Here is a 9,136-nt window from a genome sequence, read left to right on the forward strand (position 1 = left end):
ATATATATATATAAAAGAGTGTTTTTAGCAAAATCAGGGATGATAATATTGATGATTTAAGACCCTCAACAAAAAAACCATCAAATGAATACTATGGTGGTGAATTTATAACACATTTATAAAAAACTGAATTTAATTTAAGTCCTTTTCCACTCACTTTAATTCAGATTTAAAATTCACTATTRAAAACTTTAGATGCACTTTGTTTTTATTGGTGTAAAGTTTTACTAAATTAAATGATTAGCTCTGGGTTTTATAAGTTCTGTGGAAAAGTGGAGCAAACATGATTTCCCTGATCTGTAAACTGTTTTCTTTTTCCAACAGTTAGTCACTTGTGATGAGTAAACTTAGATTTATGTTAGCAATATGTGTTGTTATTGAAACGTTATTGGTAACATACCTACATGGTTTTTATTATAAATTAATTTTGATTTAATAACCATCTAAAAGAAAATAAGTTTTGATGTAAAGGTTTAAATAAAACAGAGAAAACTGTGAAACTTAACCCCATCAGCTCTGTTTCTTTAAACTCCTGTTGTTCAGAGAGCTATCTACAACAGGTAAGATGCTTACTGCTCTTAATCTCCCCACAGAATGCCATTAAATATGTGATGCTAATAAAATTGCTAACTTAGATTTTTGAACGAGCAGCTTAACAAAATGGAGTGCAGGATTGCTGGATGTGTGGGTGGTTTGCTTGGTTTTCCACTCTCCTGTCACAGCACCCAAACATGCATCGCAGCATAATTTAAGATTATAAAATGCTTCGACATGTTTTTGGTCTCCTGTGTCTCTGTGTTGCCCCTGATGGACTGGCCTCTTGTTCGTGGTGTCACCCATTAGCTACCGCAGGAACCGGGACCAACCCCACAACCCCCTAAGCTCCCCGCGACCCTGAACAGGATTTTGTGGGTGCAAGAAATGAGTAAGTGAGTTTGACTCACTGTAAAGAGCAGTTCTCGAGCTTTCCGAGCAGATCTCTGAGTCATACCTGGATTGAGCAAACGGATCCAGTGACAAATTTTGCTTCAAACCTAATAAACCCAAAAAATAACATATTAATCTGTCAAATTGTTATTGTCAAGATCAGGAGTGGTGTTTCACTTCAGACATAAAAMCATCAAAATAATCTTGTTGAGTAATCAAACTGGAAACCTGCTTGAGTTCACAATCTGTAAAAGATTAGAGTTTTGAAAGAAGCGGACAACCGTTCCGATTCCTTCAGGGGTTTCCATGTCTCCCTGCAGAGACTTCTCCGCTACAAGTACACATGGCAAACAAGATAAACACAGTTCTTTACGCGATAACAACAAAGACAAAACAGCTTTTAGAAATGGCCGACCCACTTGTTCACCCACACACACCGGCACACGCAGGGGCGGCTGCGTAGCGTCCTGCGTGCCTCAGTGTGGTCCGGCAGCTGGGGAAAGCCTCCTCCTTGACCCTACATGTCTGAAACCTGTTGCTGTGCCCCCCGAGACAGAGAGACACATGGAGCAGGGCATATGGTATAACATAAATATCACCCCTTTTGTTTATCACCTGATTCTAATTAACTATGATGTCATGTTTTCTTTCGCTTCTCTCTGCTTCTTCTTAAAGCTCCGTGTTGTTGCTGTCTGGGTCCAACAGCTTTCTTTTTTCTTTTTTTTTTCCTCCTCACAGTTTCTGAAGCTTTTTTTTTCTTCTTTAATTTTTGGTGATGTTTCTGTAAAAGTTCAGGCAGATTCCAGCTCAAACAGGTCGACGCGCACACTCAGCTCGAGGTTGTAATTTGTTCGTGGCGTACATCACAACCAGCCCTTCTGCCATCTGTTTCTGTTGTCCAAGCCGATTTCCACATTTATGATGGAATCCACCGGTGTCCGTCCGACCCACTGTGTTTATTAAAGAAAAGGCCTTCCATCCTCTTATTGTACTCAGGAATCCTCGATGTCTAACGCTCACGTCAAAATGTGAGTAAGTATGATGCATCAGAGGGCGATTCAAATTTCCTTTCATCCTCCCAGGGCATCCAGGCCWTTGTTTATATGATTACTTGGGTGTTCTGTAAACGACATATCAAGTACAATTACTTTGAAATGTGTTCAAGACACTGATCTCCCGCCTCTTTCCCTCCCTCGTAAAGTTCAAGGGCTGGCATTCCTGGTCTGAAATGACTTTATTATAAAGTGGTCCGACTCCAGAAATGTGAAATATGCCGTTTAAGGTCTTCTTGGCGTTTTGAAAACTGGACCAAAAACGTTAAGATATCTGAAACAAATTTGTCCACTTTGTTCACTCTGAGAACCTGGATGGGAATATTTTCTTTTTACAGTACAACATGTTGAGGTCTTGGACTGGTTTGTTGTGTTTTTATTGCAACTTTAATGTGACTTAATGCGCTCTTGCCTTTGCCCGTAATCCATTACAAGGCCGCACTTCAAAAGCGGGCCCATTTATTCAAGACAGATGTTTCACACTGATTATCAGTGATATCTGATGTTCAGCTGTACATCGTTTCGTTCTTTTCTGCAAAGCGCCTGACATCTTACCCAGAACTGTTTGCTGTGTCAGTTTGCATGTGTGTGTGTGTGTGTGTGTGTGTGTGTGTGTGTGTGTGTGTGTGTGTGTGTTGTGCTTGGTTTGTTGAGGCATGCGGCGAGGCTATGCGGTTTCTGTTTTGACTGCATTAGGATCTATCGGACCTGTGTTGGACCTCAAATGAAACGTACACCATTGGCTTCACACATTCACAGCTCCTCTGTTTGCTCAGAGAGCCTTGTGGCCGTGCTACCTGACCGCAGCAGCAGCTGTGAATATTTTACATCCCGGTGAACGCCGGAGAGAGAGAGGGGACGGGGAGAAAGCCGCGAGCTGTGCTTCGGAGAAAGATGCACAGGTTTGAAGGAAAGGTGAATAACTTAGAGGGCCGCAGTAATTACAAGGTAGATGGGGGGTGGAGGGGGGGTGGGTTATAGGGTGTCTTAAGAAAGTGGGCAAGGAGGGGAGTTGTTTGCTGAGCAGTTTAAATGGGATGCCAAAGGGCGAGGGGAGGTGGGGGGGTCAGTGGAAGAGGGGGTGATGGGGGTCATTAAACGAGTTGCCAGAGAATTTGGGGCTGAGGGGTTGGAGGTGACTTGAGGGGGTATTTGTGAATGTTTGGGAGGGTGGGGGGGCAAACATTGGAAGCAGACCAAGGGAGTTCCTGGAACCTAAAAGGTGAACCAGGAGTTCTCCTCCTCTCTTTTTCAGCTCATTTTTCTTACTGATATTTTCTTTTATAGTCTTTTAAAATTGATTGACTTTTTTTTCCTAACAGGTGGGCAGGTGGGAGTTGCTATTACGTTATTATTTAGTGAAACAGAAAAATAAAGTCACACATTTTTTTGTTTTGTTGTAGTCATTTGTAGGTTCTTCAAAAACACAAAAGTTTGAGAATCACCTAAAATACGTAGCTCAACCTACTGAAGCTCCTCCTCTTCTAAATTTATATTTCTAACAACTGTAACTCTTTCATTTTTTGTATTTTTAAATAAAACATTTATCTTAATTTCAATTACTAATTGTTCAAAAATGTTTTTATATGATCACGATCATCATTATATCATCACTTATCCCAGATAGCTAATAGAAATTGAAATTGCACAAAAAACAAAATACTGGGACTCAGAAGGGTAAGACAGTCGAGTCAGGGTGGACCGTTAGGGGACCACTAAGRTTTTAGAGGTGGGCTTTGTCCTCCCTGATAAATATAAATATTACATAAATATTGTGAACTGCTTTGAACTCCAGTAAATTATTTTTTTAAATCTTAAGCAGATCATATTATTTGAGTAAATAAATGCATTTATTCATGTGAGAGCACATATTTGGATGCCTGAGGACACAGTCAACCAACAAAACAAAATCTTGACCTTTAGAGCCGGGGTTTCCAATCCTGGTCCTCGATGGCCACAGTCCTGCATGTTTTACATGTTCCTCTGCTCCAACACACCTGCTTTAAATGAATGGATGATTAACAGGCTTCTGCAGAACTTCAAGAGGCATTTCAGTCACTGAATCAGGTGGGTTGGAGCACAAAACAAGTAAAAACATGTTTATACGTAGAATAGAATTTGAAAATACAATGTAAAAAACACAATTTAAAGAGTGGAGTCGTGTGCCTCACTAAACATTTAACTTAAGCTGTAAAGAAATGAGCAGCAAAGAAACAATATTAAAGAGTTAATTAAAAATTGTCTGAAACGTTTGTTTGAGAAAAAGGGGCAGAAATCGCAAGATTTTTTCTTCTTCTGCTACCTTTCATTTAACTTATGATTTGTTTTGTTTTAAATGAATAAATTTTATAAAAAAAGATTTCTAAGATACCTTAATTATCCCAGAGTCTGATGCTCTCAAGCACAGAGAAGATGATTTTTAAGTTGAATGTGTTATTGTGGTTGGATTTTTGTTATTTTCTGTTAAACTCATCTTAGTTTAGTTTGTTTTCCTTTTGGTTTTTTTTATTTATTTATTTTTTTGCTTTTTTATTAGGCCGTTTTGCCCTCTTCTCTCTCAGCATTACTGATGACCTCACCTGTGTTGTCAGTCATTAAACTCCCTCAGGGTCTGAGGTGCTCGTTGTCAGACTGATGTTCAGGTGTGTACTCCTGGTAAGTTTGAACATTTTGTTGTTCTCTTTTTGTTTGAAAGCTTTTCACTTCATGTTTCCTTCCCTGAAGGTCCTCCTCGCCATCATCGCCTGACAGTAGACTGTCACCAATCTGGCTTTGATTTAGAGTTAACAAAATGTTGTAATGAGACAATATCTTAACTGAAACAACTATTTCCTTTAATTTCAGTACCTGTGCAGAATAAGGCTATTTAAACCGTAGAGATCTGTCTGACATTTGGCTGTTGATGATCAGTACATTAAATAATGTATTATTAATAATATTTAATGTTTTGTTTATTTTTAACAAGCTTATATTTTACTCCTTTTCTAAATTCAATTTAAATCTAGAAAGTTGGCAAGAGCTCACTGTACATTTTTGCTTTCCCTTTTTTTCCCCCTGGTTTAGAGAGAATCTGTACCTGGATCACAGCCTCACCCCGGACTCCTAACATCTCCTGAGGGCTTCAGTTTTCCTGCAACAGGTGGCTCAAACATTTGCCTTGGCCTGCGCTGAGGTGAGTCCTCTGTTTATTGCTTCGGAAAGAGTGAGGAGACCTGAGAGAAAGAGGGAGAGAGAGAGAGAGAGAGAGAGAGAGAGAGAGAGATTCTGACAAACAGAAACTTAAAGTGCGTTAGATGAAGCTTTTAAAACAAATTAAGAGTCCTTAAATGTGAGTCAGTCGTTTCATCTTTGAAAGCACTTTCTACATCGATAAAAAACAAAAAATGTAAACATGCTTTTAATGTTTTAGTCAGGAACGAACATGAAACATTCTCCAGATCTGGAACGAGAACAGGGCCAAATCAATTTTGTCCTCCTCCTCCTCCTCCTCATCCTCTGCCTGTGCCTCACTTCATCCATTTTATTTCTCCTTTGCTCTGCTCTACCTCTTCTTTCATTTCCTCACCTTTACCCCTCCGCCCTGCACTCACCGGGCAAATATGCCTTCGGTCAAAATGAAAACATGTTTGTTGTTTGTGTTGGCTTCCCCTGCTCAACCTCTGGCATGATTCAGCTTTAACTGCGGGTCGCTGGAAGCGCCTATGGCAGCAGAAAGCCTCTATTAGTCCTTGATCACTGGATGCCTGACAGCAGAGTCAACATGCAGGGCATTAGGGCCTGACATGGAATCAAATAAAGGCTAATTTATTGGCTGCTTGTGTATGCCGAGACCGCATTAACCATTGCTTTCCCCAGTTTTGCTTTTTAATACTTAAATTTGTTAGAATTAGGAAATTACATGAGTAAAAAGGAGCATTTTTACCACCGCAAAGCAAGAGATGTTTCTTTAAATTATTTTTGAGAGATGCACATTGCATCAGTTACAAGACAACATAAGATACTTCCAGTGTAACCCATTCTGGTTAATCTTTTTAAGTATAAAAAATAAAAGTAGGAACCTTGAACTCCTGTGAGGGAACAATACAAAGCTGTGTCAGAGCAGTGTTACTAAAAACCAGGTCAGAATCTAAACCAAAGATGCAGAAACGTTTAATGGACAAGTGAATCAACAGTTTTATTTGAAGCTGCAATGAATAATTTGAACTGTTTTGTGCACGTTTAAATAGAAGACTCAGAATTGATGTGGACCAAAAGTCTTATATTCACAAACAAAAACTTAATATTTGATTCTCACATCCACTTCTATCAAATATTTACAGCATCAGGTCAAGCATGTTCCTGCAAGACCAAGAACAGGGAACAAAAACACATTAAAAAAGAGAGAAAAACATTAGCTGAAATCCCAGCTGGGCTCTCATCAAGTCAGCTGAGAAGTCTGGAAAATACTTCACAAAACCAAAAGGAATGAACTTTTTGTTTTATGTTGAGAAAGAATCAGAGAAACTGATTTTTCTTAAAACACAAAATCTTCATGCAGTTTAAAACGAAGCCCACAAAAAAGTGGCTTTGTGTTCCACCTTTAAAACACCTACAGTACAGCCACGACTCTCCCACATTCATAAAACAGAGGTTCTCAAACTGGGGTCCCAGGACCCCCAGGGGTCCACAACCCAGTGTGTACCAGAAAAAATGATACACTCAGAAAAATTGCCATAAAATTAACATAGATAATATGTTAGAAAATATTGAGTTTGAACAAGCTAAACAGATAATCCACATCAACCAGACGAACAAATGTAACTTTTTTTCTCCACAGTAACAAAAAACACTGACTGTGGTCCCAATAACTACACACAAACAATGCAATTAAACTAATGCACTTAAAATATGAACAAATCACCTGTCGCAGTGTGAATGCACAGTCTCACACCTTCCTCCTGGTTTGCATGGACCTGAATTACCCTTTTGTGCCTAATCAAATGTCTCAAGGGGGCGCGCTGCCGTGGCTGTTGTCATGAGGTTTTGGACTTTAGCCTCAGACAGAAGACWTCTTTTGGCTTTCTTCCTGTTGTTCTGGGTGAATCTGTTCTCTGCTGCCACACTCTTTTTTCACCTCTTATATCAACACCATTGTCATTATTAGGCTTTTTAAAGAAATTTCGGACATTCATGATTTTAGAATTGTTGGCTGATTTTCAAAGACTGAGAGAACCCACGGACATGCCACACACAAAATTATTTCACTYACCAACACTCAGATGTCAGACAGAAAACCTCACAAGACTTCTTAAGATCAAATGTAAATAACACCACACACAATAAGATATCGGGCCAGGACGATACAACATGTTGAATATGCCTGATTTGAGATCGGAGCAGTCCCAACATCTTTCCAAGCAAACTAGATCACTCCTAACCCACCGAACACAGCAGGAATATCTCCTAAGATTATCTTTAAAGCCTTCATGATTACCAGAGTGCCAAAAATTGGCACATTTAACCTGCCGTGTTAACCAGGCATTAGCTGCTGTGACATTTTTCAGAGTGAAACCAACGAGGTCATGCATCAAGTGAGAAAACAGCTAATTAATAAGCTAACTTGCCATCAGAGCTCAGAGGTGTTGATGGCAATCTGTCAAAATGGAAGGCCTTCAGAATGTTTTGCTCTTGAGAACAAAAAAAATAAGTCAAATAGAAATAGAAAATATAGAAAAATATTCAGTTGATGCAACCCCTGCTTCCAGCAGACCACTTTAGTGACATCTTTAATGGCCAAAACTTCACGACCAGAACTGAAAACACCTTTTGGATAAAAGTTGAAGCATCCGTCTAACTCAGTTCAAAAACACAGGATTACCAGGACCTGGATGACCAACATTCTGCCCCAACATTTTGGTGATTGAACACTTAAAGCTGTGAATAACAAACACCTTTCACATCTGCTACTCATTCTATGGATTATCATGTAAAGTGTCAAATGATTGAATGAGACAAGCCTGCTTTTGTCAAGTTTTTTTTTTTAAATCTGTGAGATTTGTGTAGGATGGGTTAAACGAAACCAAAGCACCACACGCTGACAATAGTAGTGCGAACTTAAACAAGGTCACTGTCTCTGTTCTTCATCATGTACCACAATAATCAGGTTTCCTCTGGAGTGGCTGCACTGCAGCGGTGGGTGGGCTGCCGCAAGAGTGGGAGTGATGGGGCGACTGGCACTTCTTTTTTTTATTAAATTTTTTTTTTGCTGACTCCTAGCTTTTTTTGCTCATTTGTGTTTACTTGTATTACTGCTGATGATACTTTAACAGTCTTATAAAATGTAAAGTCTTCCTAAAACTTGGAAATGAAGGATTTTTGAACAAAAATACATGTTAAAAGAAAAGCATTCTCCCCACTGTTTAGATGATGCATGAGGGGTTTGTTTTAGCCTGGATGTGAAAAAAAAGAGGTCAACCGAGTTCATACTGTAGTTGCAGTGGCACATTTGAGAAGCTGCTACCAAATGAACAGATGTAACAGTTCCTGGAGCTGTCCCACTTTTTTTGGATTGATGTATGCAAAGCTGAGTCAAAATGCATTTAACATTTTTAATCTCTTAACAATTACTGCTTGCTTTGCTGTTTAACATTGACTACTGTCATCATTAGACTCTTGGCATAATCCTGTTATAAACTAAATATTTTACCAAGGAGTGTGTGAGGTTACTGCAGTTTCTTACAGTCAATATGGCAAGAAACGTTTAGATCTTGCAACACTACAGCAAACAAGTTTATCTGAAAAATATACCAAAAAAAAAGAGAAAAAAAAAGAAAACAAACCTATGTTTCGTTATAGACTTCTGAATTTATATATAAAAAATAAAAGTGTACCGCGCAGGATCCACGTCTCATGCAGATGAAATTAAAGCTRCACTTATCCTTCCTCTGGTCAGAGTGTTGGTTTGTGGCTAAAGTTGGCCTCTGTGGTGAGGGTCATCAAAGTAAGTAAAGTAAGAACAGATTGTAAATGTTAGACATGATGTGAGATGGCAAATGTTGGCAGGAATTTTGCGGTTGTATGGAGAGAAGCTGTGGGTAACGGCTTCCAAGAGACCTGCGGCTGAAACTCTGAGAGAGAGAGAGAGAGAGAGAGAGAGAGAGAGAGAGAGAGAGAGAGAG

The sequence above is a fragment of the Austrofundulus limnaeus genome, unplaced genomic scaffold (assembly GCF_001266775.1).
Source record: "Austrofundulus limnaeus strain Quisiro unplaced genomic scaffold, Austrofundulus_limnaeus-1.0 Scaffold20, whole genome shotgun sequence".
Classification (NCBI taxonomy): Eukaryota; Metazoa; Chordata; class Actinopteri; order Cyprinodontiformes; family Rivulidae; genus Austrofundulus; species Austrofundulus limnaeus.